The sequence below is a fragment of the Lactuca virosa genome, chromosome 4 (assembly GCF_052849685.1).
Source record: "Lactuca virosa cultivar CGN04683 chromosome 4, Lactuca_virosa_CGN04683_v6, whole genome shotgun sequence".
In the NCBI taxonomy this organism is placed as follows: domain Eukaryota; kingdom Viridiplantae; phylum Streptophyta; class Magnoliopsida; order Asterales; family Asteraceae; genus Lactuca; species Lactuca virosa.
The window spans coordinates 429823627-429837903 of record NC_136429.1 but is presented as its reverse complement, the minus strand read 5'-3'; positions in this window follow the sequence as shown (position 1 = coordinate 429837903).

Sequence of the window (14277 nt, the reverse complement as noted above, 5' to 3'; positions counted from 1 at the left end):
GATAAGGAGATTTATACGTTTATCGTAATTAAAGCTTTCTTATCTTAAAATTCTCGCTTGGTACACCGAATGTCTGCTTGGGTGTACAAAGGGTCATGGTGAAGACTCGTAGAGAAATTGAGTAAATGGAGGAAATGAAAAAGGCTTATGATAGTGGATGACACCTATCAGAAGATATCGTAAGAGTGGTATCTTGCCTTTAGAGTATGTCTTATGAAATAACAGTACGTTTAGAGGAGTACGGTACGTCTGAAGTACACCTTCGATTGGTAGGATGATGGAGAGATTGGTGTAATTCTTGAGGTTGTCTCATCACCCAGTATTTCCATCACCAATCGAGTTGAAGTAGAATTAATGATTGAAGATACGCAATGAAGAAGTCCTAGTAGAGTCTAGGGAAATTGTTTATGATTATTTGGACACATTCGTATGTGTTAAATTGTTTTGTGATTTTAGGACTTGGGGACTGCGAGACAATACTTGGGACGAGTATGAGTAGGTGTGAAAGGTAGTAGATGCATATACTAACGGAAGCACAGGACTCACATATGGATCAGGGAAAGTCACAAGGTTACCAAAAAGCTAGTGATTGATTCCGTTTTTATTCAAGTATGTCGTTACCATTGTTTCGGTAGTGACTAAGAAGATGATTAATATTCTGACCCTAGCGGTCATATCAAATTGAGTCCGACTACGATGAGTTTGTTACGTGGTTGATAGAACCAAGTTCGAGGTAGCATCTGACTCAAGTCAGAAGATTGAAATCAATGCGATCGATAGCATCGCGCTCGTTGTTAAGGAAGCTTGTAGCTAGAAATGCTAGATGTAAAAATGTGATTATATCACATTAGAATATGAAGGAAGGTATATTCCATTCTGGAATTTGACTCTAAGAGACTTGGGTCTAAGCGTTGCATCATACGATGAGAGGTCATTAGAACACGACCCATCGGTCTGTTACAATAGATAAAGGAAAGTACTTATCCTAAGAAGAAGAAGGAGTCCTCAGTAAGGATTTATTTTGTAACTCAATCGTTAGTCCAACATAGTACGAAGAGCAGATGCAGGATTGAGCACTACCTGCTATCGAGAAGTCCAAGAGTTAGATACTCTTTCGAGGAAACATAGAACTTACAGTTATTACCTAGGATGAAGAGATAAAGTATGGAATCATTATACAAGTCCTATTTCGTTGATGATTCCGGGACGTAATCATCCTAAGGGGGAGATAATTGTAACGGCCGTAGATCAGGGCTAGTCAATTTAGAGACGATAAGCATCAAAAATGACTTTTTGATGGAAGATTATTTAGAAGGATTAATCTTAACTAAGTTATAGTATATGTTACAAGGATTCCGTACATATAAAGAACGCCGAAATCCGAGTTATAACGAAGAAGTTATGACCTGTCGAAGTTTCGCGACAGAACCGGCACGACACAACGCGACGTTAATAGTGAATTTACGTTAGAGCGATATTTGGCCTTAGCGATCTAAATGAAAGTCGGAGAATACGTTAAACCGAGAGCGTGCATAAAAAGAACGTCCAAATCTGACTTCGTATGAGGAAGTTATGATTTTTCGAAGTTTCGGCTTAGCAGTGTACAGCCCGAAGTTCGAATATGAGATCGAGCGATATTTAGCCGAAACAATCTAAACGAGAATCAAAGATCTCATCGATAATAGTCCAACGGTGAAAAGACAGACGAAAACGGACGTCAGAGGAAGGAGTTATGAGTTTATAACGGAGTTTTCCTGTCCCGGCCTACTAAAAATAATATAAAAATAATATAAAAATAATATAATAAAAATAAAGTCAAAATTAGCCGACTGAGTCTAAATGAAAGTTGTAGATCTTGTTTTTACCTACGTGTCGATATAAAAAATGTCGAAAACGGAGTTCGTATACAAAAGTTATGAATTTCTGAAGTTCGGGGCGCGAACGCAAAGCTGTGTCAGTGGCCACGACGTGGAAACAGTGCCCACGACGTGGAATGTTTTCTGACGCATCCTAGAGTCTGCCAGACCCAACTTGCGATGACGCATGCAGTGACGACCAAGCCCACGACGTGGAAACAGTGCCCACGACGTGGAAAATGAGAACTTTGCCCTATAAATAGAAATCAAGGGCCAGCCGAGTTTGGTTGCTCATTCTCTCATCTCTCACCCGTATTGCATCGATTTACGTGCAAAGAAATACCCCTGAAGCCTCGATATCATCCCGAGACCCAAAGCAAAGTCCCGAAGCCCGAAGATCCAGCGAAGAAAAGAGTTTCCGAGCCGAAGCTCTGCCCGCAAGAAGTCCGGTGTGTGAAGATATCCCAGATTCATAGGAGAACTTCTACTTCTACAAGCCGTAGTACTGTCCGATCATCTTCTGATCAAGTGAGTGTATAGTCCCTTTCATAAACACAATTTTAATACAAGTATTGTTTGAATGTATTAAGTATATTTTTTGGGTGAGTGTGTAGTTACTTTCTTCTAACACATAAATATGAAGTATTTGCTATGAAATACGTGCTATGTGTTTATATATTGTTGTTTATTTGAGATGAGTGTGGAATGGATGTTTTATATAGTTTTTAAATGAGTTAAACTGTATATGTATTTTATATCTACAAATATGTTAGGTAGAACATGGGTAGTTGGAATAGTTGGTGTGTGATGAAAGATGGTATGAGTAAACCTTGGTGACTATGGAGTTAGCGCCTATTGTATAAGCCTTGGTGACTATGGAGTTAGCGCCTATTGTATAAGCCTTGGTGACTATGGAGTTAGCGCCTATTGTATAAGCCTTGGTGACTATGGAGTTAGCGCCTAATGTATAAACCTTGGTGACTATGGAGTTAGCGCCTATTGAGTAAACCCTGGCGACGATGTGACTTCGTGCCTATACCTTAGGTCAATCCTTAGGAATGAAGGATAGATGATTCTTAGGGTAGATTGTTAAGATAAATGGAGATAATGGGGATGGGTAATTGGAATGATTGTTTGATGATTGAATGTATATATATATATATATATATATATATATATATATATATATATATATATATGATATAACATTGTGGGTTGAAAACCCTATATGCTCACCAGGCTCCCAAGCCTAACCCACTCAGTTTTCTTTGTACTACAAGTTGTGGCATGAGAGCATAAGTTGGTTGACATGACGAGAGATAATGGATTATAGGCCAGTAGTTATAAATAACTGTTGTAAGGTCTAATCCGTTCTGTTTATGCTTATGTGTCTGTATCGGAACATGACATCCCGAGATTTTGTTATATAATGAAAATACATTCTCTTTGAGAAACGTTTTGATAAATTCTTATCATATTTTGTTTTTGGGACAAATTCCGCAACTGTTTTCTTTAAAAGATAACTCTGATTTTAAAACAAAGCATAAACAAACTGGTCTTCTCTGGCCGTGAAATTGGGGATGTCACACTAACCGTTACCGAATCGTGTTCAACAACATGACTACTCATGGGATTGTCTGAACACCTTTGGAGTACAATCTCAAATTCATAAACAGTGTCGGCAAAGGATGGGGAAATGTGAAATATTGTCTCCAAAGTAATGGTTCTTTGAAAAAGTTAAAGCTCTATCAACTTTTTGATGAACTTCAAGGACACGAGTCTAATGTTGCTGAGACCATAAGGGAACTCTCCGGAGGTCCTCTTTCTCTTGTCAGTTCCTTTGAACCAACCATTCTGAACACATCCACTTCGGACCTTTTCAAACCCATTGTTCCATCTCTTCAATCCTCCGTACCTGGCTTACCCACACAAAACTATCTTGTTGATGATTTCGAAGCCATGGACTTTGAACTCCGTTTCCAACAGGATTTTGCTCTACTCTCCATGAAATACACACATCCTTTCAATCCCTCTAACAAACCATATCAAAATCGATTCAATGCTCCTCACCAAAATAATCCTCAACTTTACTCAGCTCATGAACCTAAACCAACTTCAGAAAATCTTCCCGCATACAAACCAAACATCACAAAGCCAAACTCTACTCCGGAACCACCGCATAATCCAAAATCCGACAAACCAAAAATTGTGTGTCACAAGTGTGGACATGCAAACCACTTCGCTAAATATTTCCTGGCTGAAGCTCTGCAAAAACCAAAAATCAAGGACTCAGCTTACTACGCCCGAAGAGCTCAAGAGATGGCAGAAAGTGAAAAAGCTTTCGTAACAACTATATCAAGAGATGTTGAAGGATATTGGTCATCCGGAGATGATGATGACATGGTGACTGGAAGAAACATGTGCTTGATGGCAAGACAAACTATTGAATGTGCTGAAGGGTATTGGTCATCTGGGTCAGAAGATGAAGATGATGTTGCTGAACCACATTACTGCTACATGGCCAACAACGATCCACCTGGTCGAAACATCGTTCAGCAGGTAAAATCTATGATTACTGATAATAATTTTGATTTTTCTCTTTGTGAACCTTATCTAACCCAGATCCAAACAGATATGAGCACTATTTATAAAGCCTATGAGTTTGCCATAGAAGCCAGTGAGAAGAAGAAGTGTGAATTAAATCGTCTTAGGTTACGTTTTGAGGATAAAAAATTGAAAATCGAGTCTTTAGAGCATGAGCTTGTAATGTCAAATTATGAATGTATCATTTTAAAAGACAAATGTGAAATCACCTATTCTGAAAGAAATTTCTTGATTTCTGATAACAAACGTCTCAATGCTAAGATAGATGCTTTGCATAATTCTATAGAAATGCTTGAAGCAAACGAACGGATGACTCATAATTTTCGTCATCCATGGTCTAAAGCAGCTGGTCTCGGAAGCGAGTTTCCGAAACCAATTGCTCGTCCCTTGAAGGAATTGAAAATTTTGACATTCATGGGAGAGGTTCCGAACATCAAACATTCAGACACCCCTGTTTCTCCCTTGTCACCTCTTCATGAGACGACAGACCACTTTACGTCCTTAATTCCTGAGTTTCAACCAGTTGGTGTCAAGTGTCCCGATTCCACGCCTCTTCCGCCTCTGATAAACATTGACCTGAATCGGACCACAGAATTTCATCATGGTGTCTCAAATTGCGTAGATTACGTTCCTAAGCATAATCCTCCTAACAACTGTGTTGTAGAAGAAATTATTTCGGTGACAACTGAACCTGTTGCCTCTGAGTTTGTATGGGCATCCTTAGAAGATAATGTTGAAACCTCAAGTTGTGTGAAAGAACCCCTTTCTAAACTTTCGTATTTCTGAAAGACCCAAACTTTCATACTTCATAATATTGTTACTCCAAAAAACATGCTACATGCATATTCATATATAACATTTTACTTTGATAATTTGATTACAAAGGACTGGATACAAACCGACTAAGTTTTAATATTTTACATAACTACCCAGGATATTGTAATTTTATACAAACATAAACTGAAGTACAAAAGTACTATTACAAACTATTCTAAATCTTCTAACAGTATACTATCATACTGCTTATTTATCTCCTGCAATTGTTAAACATAGAGAGGGGTAAGCGGTGACGCTTAGTGAGTTCAATAATAGATACAATATAACGTTATGTCATATATACACTTCAATATGGCAGAAGCAAGGAGGAACAAGGAACAACAAAGGCATATATGAATAATGCGAAAAGCTTTCCATATCAATCAATGAGACATAACAATTTCCATACTTGATATACAATCAATAAAGTTTCAGCACAAGGGGCACAGAAAATACTCAGGAATATCATTTTGCTAGAATATTCAGGCTTTCAGCCTTATCTTAGCATACTGCCGAAGCCAAAGTGAGCATACACTTCATGGTCAACGGTACATACCAATACCCAAGTGATGCCTATGTCATACACTTCGTGGTCAGAGGTATAGCCTTGCTATAAAAATAGCAGAAATAATAACACGAGATGATAACATGGAAAAGCACATAGCCCATATAACACATAACATACAATTGTTCCTATATATTAAACTCACCGTGAAATAACCGGGGGTTAAAATAGTAATTTGGGCAGCACTTCGTTACTATAATTAGCTTTCTTCGTTGAAAACCGAAAGTTTTCTTGAAAACCGAGCCCTGCGAGGGTTGGGCTTCAAAACCGAAAAGATAAATTTTTCGGGCTTGTCGGCAACTTCGGGGAGTGTTTTGGGCGTTGGAAATAATCCCGGGGCTTCGGGGGATGTCAAAGTAGTGAAAATATGGAAAAAGGGGTAAAAAGTAGCAAATTTCCAAAATTATTCGGGAAGGCTCGCAACTTTCTATTTATAGGGCGAAATTGCGAGGGTCGGATCCGAGGCTAGGAGAGTCAGCAGATGCGAAGGCCACGCGGCAGCAGTAGCTTGGTTCGGACGCCAGACGTCACGCATGCGAGGAGGTCAGGTGGAGGGTGCGAGCTCGGACACGCGACAGACGCTGCGTGGCTCGGGCGAAGCTGCGAGGCGCGTCGGACGCTGGTTGGCTGCGACTTCGGTTGAATCCGGAAGCGGCACACGTCTAGGCACGTATCGACTGCATGCGAGGATGACTCACGATGTCGGACACGGGGCGCGATCCGGGTGAGGCGTTTACTATTCATGCGAGATTTCTCGGAAAATGAGCCCAAATCTTCTAAAATCCATAACTTTCGCATACAAGCTCCGTTTTTGGCGTTCTTTATATGCATGCGTAGGGAAAATTATGCTCTACAACTTTTGTTTAGACTTCGTCGGATAATTTTGACTTTATTTTAATATTATTATTTTTAACAGACCGGGACTGGTAAATCCGTTAAAAATTGATAACTTCTTCATCCGACGTCCGTTTTCGTCGGACTTTTTACCGTTGTACTGCTATTGACGAGACCTTCGATTATCATTTAGGTTGTGTCGGCTAAAAATCACTCGATCTAAAATTTGAGTTTTTAGCTGTCTACTGCTAAGCTGAAACTTAGAAAAATCATAACTTCCTCATATGAAGTCAAATTTTGGCGTTCTTTTTATCGAACTTCTCGATTTAACGAATACTACGACTTTCATTTAGATCACTAAGGCTAAAAAGTAGTTTATCAAAAACTGACTTTTTACGTCATTCGGCGCCGTGTTGGTTTTGTCGCGAATCTTTGATTGGTCATAACTTTTTCGTTATAACTCGGATTTCGACGAGGTTTTCGCCTACATGTTTCTAACGAGATTATCTACAACTTTCAATAATAAAATTTTACTTATTTCAAATTTTATATTTTCGCTAAATTTCACTATTTGGCTTTTAATTGGAATCTCATAAGACTTCCAATATTTTCTGAGTGATTCTAAACATAGTTTTACTTCAATTTTAGTAAAAACTATCCGTTAGAACTCAACACTCAATTTCACATAATATTTCATAATATTATTCTCTTTTATAATTTACAATACACGATTTCAAAACGTGTATGTTACAAATACCTCCTCCTTTTGAGGATTTCGTCCCCGAAATCACAACGATTAAAACAAATGGGGATACTTCGCTCTTATTTAATTCTTATTCTCCCAAGTATAATTTGGGCCTCGATGGGGCTTCCACTTGACAAGCACCAACTCCACTTCTTTATTACGTAGATTAGTCGTTCATTCGTTTACGATCTTTTCAGGTTTTTCTATATATCTTAACTTATTATCCAATTTATCTTAGGATAACGGAATCGTTTCATTATATACGCTCAAGCATTTGCACAGATAACTCACATGAAATACATCATGAATACCTGCCAAATCTTCAAGCAATTCCAAGCGGTATGCTTGTTTACCAATCCTCTGGATGATTTTGAAAAGACCAACAAATCTAGGACTTAGTTTTCCTTTCTTTCTTAAATTTCATAATACCTTTCCACGGGGTTACCTTCAGTATCACCCACTTGGAATTATGTGGGTCATCTTCTCTTTTCTGTATAGGACTTCTGTCGATCCTGGGCCGCTTTCATTCTTTCTCGTACAATTTGAATCTTGTCGGTGGTGTCTTGAATCATTTCAGGGCCTCCAAGGATCTTCTATCCTATGTCTCGCCAACATAATGGCGTACGACATTTATGACCATATAATGCTTCATATGGTGGCATTTTGATTGAAGCGTGGTAACTGTTATTATACGAAAATTCGACAAGAGGTAAGTACTTATCCCAGTTACCACCGAACTCCAAGACACATGCACGAAGCATATCTTTTACTGTTTGGATCATTCTCTCCGTTTGACTATCTGTCCGAGGATGATAAGCTGTGCTGAGGGCAACTCGAGATCCCAATTTACGTTGGATACTCGCCCAAAAGTGAGAAGTGGAACGAATATCACGATCAGAAATAATCTTTAGTGGCGCGCCATGTCTCGCCACCATTTCGTCCAAGTATACTTGCGCGTATTTCTCTATTGGAGCATCTTTTCGTAGCACAAGAGTTCTGCGTGGTTCTTTGATAACCAATCCATGTCGAGAATAATATCAAAGTTGGGCAAGAAGATATTAGCAAGAAGATTATAACCTTCAATTCCTATGACACTATCTCTATAGACTTTATCAACAAGTAATGATATACTTCCTATGTTATCTATATGAAATGATTGGATAATTGCGTAACAAGCAATTTGAAAAGAATGTGCGAATTTATAAGGCACGAAAGAATCTGAGGCATCGAAATCAAATAAGATGTGAGCAGATCTAGAGTTTACGAGAAAATTACTAGTCACAACATCCGAGTCCTAACTTACCTCCTCTGTGGTAATCTAAAATGTATTATATTTAACTTTTGGTTTGCCAAACGATTGTCAGACTTTTCAAACTTCTTAGTTACTAGCGGTGCTCTAACCTGCACCCGCTCATCATTCTCTATTGGGCCTTCGATCCTAATCTTTGAGTTAAAACTCAATTCTCCTTGCAGACTCCTGCTCCTTCTTGGTTTATAGACTAAACCCAAGTTAAGGTCTTTACTTTTGCTACAACAACAACTCGAATGGTCATATTCTAATGACCTTTGATTTTATATCGCACAAGACACATAACGAACCAAACTCTTGTATTAGAATAAGATCGAATAAATCGAGCTGATGGAATAGAGAAAACAAAGAGAGTTTGATCAACGCGTGGATGCTTCGGAACAGAAAGAATAGCACCATGTATTTCTAATTCTTGCTCGTGCTTTCGGTATACACATCAGTTTTGTCAAATGACAGAATATTCCGATTGATTACAAAATCACAGATTTCATACTGTAATCCTTCCATGAATAATTAAATTCTTCATCGTCTTCGTAACAGGTAACATCTCTAGCTAATGGTTGTTTAATTCTTTAATGAAGATCGTTATATTTCTATCGACTACCTCGACTATCTACTTCTTCAATATTCCTACTGAAGTTTCGTCACTATACAAGACATGGTTCTCTGAACCAATCAACTTCTTTCGCGGATTTATACTAATCGGACTCGATTCTTTATGACCACTAAGGTTCGAATGGAAATCGTCTCCTTTGTCATCACCGAAACAAAGGTAATGACATACTTGAACAAGAACGGAATCAATTATTAGCTTCTTAGAATACTTGTGACTTTCCCTAATCCAAGTGTGAGTCCTGTGCTTCCAGTAGTATAGGCCTCTACTACTATTCACACCTACTCATACTCGTCCCAAGTATTGTCTTGCAGTTATCCAATTCACCATTTAAAATCACAAAGCAACATATCACACATGAACGTGTTTAAACAAATACATACAACAATTTCTCGTAGACTCAACTAGGGTTTTCGTATTTCTATCAAACATATCTTAGATTTCCTATACTCGCCTTCTAAGATTCTTCTCATGCATATGCTCGATTTAGCATATTCTAATACTTTTTCATAGGTCGATAGAAATTTTACTTCCAATTTTTCATATAAATTCTTTCTCGGGTAGTGTCTACTCTGCAAGATATACTATACCAGAATTTACTCTAGTATCGTGGAGACAAACGGCCTTTAACTATCTGCATCATCTTAATTCATGCAAACCATCATGCACATTTGTTGGTTTCATTATCCTTTCATGACATCGTCATTCCTGTATATGAGTAAGTCTTCTTCTCATGAGTGTATCTTTTAAGTCTACTTCAAAGGAATCTATTCTATGAAATCCGTATTATAGCTGTATCTCAGCATGTTCTACTAGCTTCAACTTGGTTCTCTGTCATTCCTAACTACAACATTTCTTCTCATACAATACTATAGGTGTATTGCTTCTTCAACTAAGCATTCTACCTTACTTAAACAAGTAAGTTACTTAACCTTTTATTACTAAATGACTTAATTCACCATCCTAATCATGTATGTTAAAGTCGGCTTAACACACAATGGAACTTCCATAAGGATCTGATAGAAGTCAATCATCACTCAGTATTATTAAATACTAAGTCTGAACATCTTGTATAGGGTTACTACTCGAACTACATACTACATCACAAAGTCTTGGCCTATTGAGTCTGAAAACTTCATTAGCCTTTCCTTTGATCTTCATTTAATTCTTCTAAATCTTGTACCACATTAATTTCAATACTGTCGAAGTATTTATCACCATCTTCGGTTCTTCCGACTCTATAAACAATCACTGCTTCAATCTGGATAATGGTCTAACAACTTCATGGATTTATACCAACACATTTATCTTTCCCAAACGTGTTTCAAACGCACATCTTTCTTCCAAAGATGTTATTATATCATCAAACATACTTTAAATGTATAATACTACTCTATTGGTATTAATATACTATTTACGATAACACTTCATATTTATTATTTTACGATATCCTGTGATCGTTTATTTATAAACCTATCGATGTCAACTATCATAAGTCTCTTTATCACTTCGAAAAGTTTCATGTAAATTCTATTATAGAAATTCTTAGAATTCTGAACATAAAATTTTCTAAACCAAGGTCGGCAACAGACCTTAAACTTTCTCAAATAATAGCAATATAGGTATGAAACCTAAAGCATGCTATATTTACTTATCATTTAGCACTTAATAGAATATAAGGCATATTTCATTTTAATATTCTAGTGCTTGTCCCCATTAGGCATTCAACCTAAAGTATACTAGATACATATCGTATCATCTTCACTTAACAATCTATGTTTAAATCTAGAAATTCTCAAAATTCCTAGTTCACATAAACTAATTCTCTGAAAATTTTGAAGTAACTTAATATCTTAGAATACTAGGGTTTATCACTACCCAATACCCCACTTAAGTATTTCCTATGGTTTGTATCCATATATTTACAATGATTCAGTTCATATATTGAACTTCCAATAGTTTAAGTCTAAATACCAATCCGTGGTATTTAGTTCACTTAAACCACTGCTCTGATACCATGATTGAAAGAACCCCTTTCTAAACTTTCGTATTTCTGAAAGACCCAAACTTTCATACTTCACAATATTGTTACTCCAAAAACATGCTACATGCATATTCATATATAATATTTTACTTTGATAATTTGATTACAAAGGACTGGATACAAACCGACTAAGTTTTAATATTTTACATAACTACCCAGAATATTGTAATTTTATACAAACATAAACTGAAGTACAAAAGTACTATTACAAACTATTCTAAATCTTCCAACAGTATATTATCATACTGCTTATTTATCTCCTGCAATTGTTAAACATAGAGAGGGGTAAGCGGTGACGCTTAGTGAGTTCAATAATAGATACAATATAACGTTATGTCATATATACACTTCAATATGGCAGAAGAAAGGAGAAACAAGGAACAACAAAGGCATATGTGAATAATGCAAAAATCTTTCCATATCAATCAATGAGACATAACAATTTCCATACTTGATATACAATCAATAAAGTTTCAGCACAAGGGGCACAGAAAATACTCAGGAATATCATTTTGCTAGAATATTCAGGCTTTCAGCCTTATCTTAGCATACTGCCGAAGCCAAAGTGATGCCTATGTCATACACTTCATGGTCAACGGTACATACCAATACCCAAGTGATGCCTATGTCATACACTTCGTGGTCAGAGGTATAGCCTTGCTATAAAATAGCAGAAATAATAACACGAGATGATAACATGGAAAAGCACATAGCACATATAACACATAACATACAATTGTTCCTATATATTAAACTCACCGTGAAATAACCGGGGGTTAAAATAGTAATTTGGGCAGCACTTCGTTACTATAATTAGCTTTCTTCGTTGAAAACCGGGAGTTTTCTTGAAAAACCGGGCCCTGCGAGGGTTGGGCTTCAAAACCGAAAAGATAAATTTTTCGGGTTTCTCAGCAACTTCGGGGTGTGTTTCGGGTGTTGGAAATAATCCCGAGGCTTCGGGGGATGTCAAAGTAGTGAAAATATGGAAAAAGGGGTAAAAAGTAGCAAATTTCCAAAATTATTCGGGAAGGCTCGCATCCTTCTATTTTTAGGGCGAAGATGGTCGGATACGAGGCTAGGGGAGTCAGCAGATGCGAAGGCCACGCGGCAGCAGGAGCTTGGTTCGGACGCCAGACGTCACGCATGCGAGGAGGTCAGGTGGAGGGTGCGAGCTCGGAAACGCGGCAGGCGCTGCGAGGCTCGGACGAAGCTGCGAGGCGCGTCAGACGCTGGTTGGATGCGAATTCGATCGAATCTGGAAGCGGCACGCATCTAGGCACGTATCGACTGCATGCGAGGATGACTCACGATGTCGGACACGGGGCGCGATCCGGGTGAGGCGGTTACTATTCATGCGAGATTTCTCGGAAAATGAGCCCAAATCTTCTAAAATCCATAACTTTCGCATACAGGCTCCGTTTTTGACGTTCTTTATATGCATGCGTAGGGAAAATTATGCTCTACAACTTTCTTTTAGATTTCGTTGGATAATTTTGACTTTATTTTAATATTATTATTTTTAACAGACCAGGACTGGTAAATCCGTTAAAAATTCATAACTTCTTCATCCGACGTCCGTTTTCGTCAGACTTTTTACCGTTGTACTGCTATTGACGATACATTCGATTCTCGTATAGGTTGTGTCGGATAAAAATCACTCGATCTAAAATTCGAGTTTTTAGCTGTCTACTGCTAAGCTGAAACTTAGAAAAATCATAACTTCCTCATACGAAGTCAGATTTTGGCGTTCATTTTATCGAACTTCTCGATTTAACAAATACTACAATTTTCATTTAGATCACTAAGGCTAAAAAGTATTTTATAAAAAAACTCACTTTTTACGTCATTCGGCGCCGCGCCGGTTTTGTCGCGAATCTTCGATTGGTCATAACTTCTTCGTTATACCTCGAATTTCGACGAGGTTTTTGACTACATGTTTCTAACGAGATTATCTACAACTTTCAATAATAAAATTTTACTTATTTCAAATTTTATATTTTCGCTAAATTTCACTATTTGGCTTTTAATTGGAATCTCATAAGACTTCCAATATTTTTTGAGTGAGTCTAAACATAGTTTTACTTCAATTTTAGTAAAAACTATCTGTTAGAACTCAACACTCAATTTCACATAATATTTCATAATATTATTCTCTTTTATAATTTACAATACACGATTTCGAAACGTGTCTGTTACATTGTGTCTCCTCCGATTTTTGCGAATCGGATTCCTTAGTAATCTCAAAAACAAATTTGGTTCCCATTAACCCCAAATTTAGTAATCCATCTGCAGGACAAACTTCAAAATCCTCGTCTCACCCTAAGAGAAAACCAATGTTAAATAGGAAGAATATTGTAGATCCTAAAGTGGAAGCTTGAAATGCACATAAAAAGGAAGTCAACACTAGACAAAATTCTAGGATCCTTGAGAACTCCAAAAAAAGTGTATCTCCGAATTCTCATTCATCAACCCATAGTCAAAACTCCTTCACACCCACTAAGATCCTCAAGAGACCTTCTAATTCTTTCAGTCCTGTAGAACCCAAGAAAGTAGTCAGTACTACTCAGCCTAAATCTCGTGTGAATGCCATGACTGTCCAAAACACCTCTCCTCGGACTGTTTCATCAGTTTTCATTGCTAAATCTGATGGCACAATTTTTAAACCCAATCTTTCGAAAACCAATGTGTCATCAAGCAAATAAAAAATTGCTAAGAAAACAAAAATTTCAAAATCTTCAAAGCAAAATCTTGTGTGGAAAGTCAAATCTCACATTGATGAAACAACAATTCTGGAGGTTACAACTATTTCCAACGCTCCGGAAGTCAATGATCCGAAGAAAACTGTTCGTAACCCTCAAGTCATTGAATATGACTACTGGATAGATGAAAAG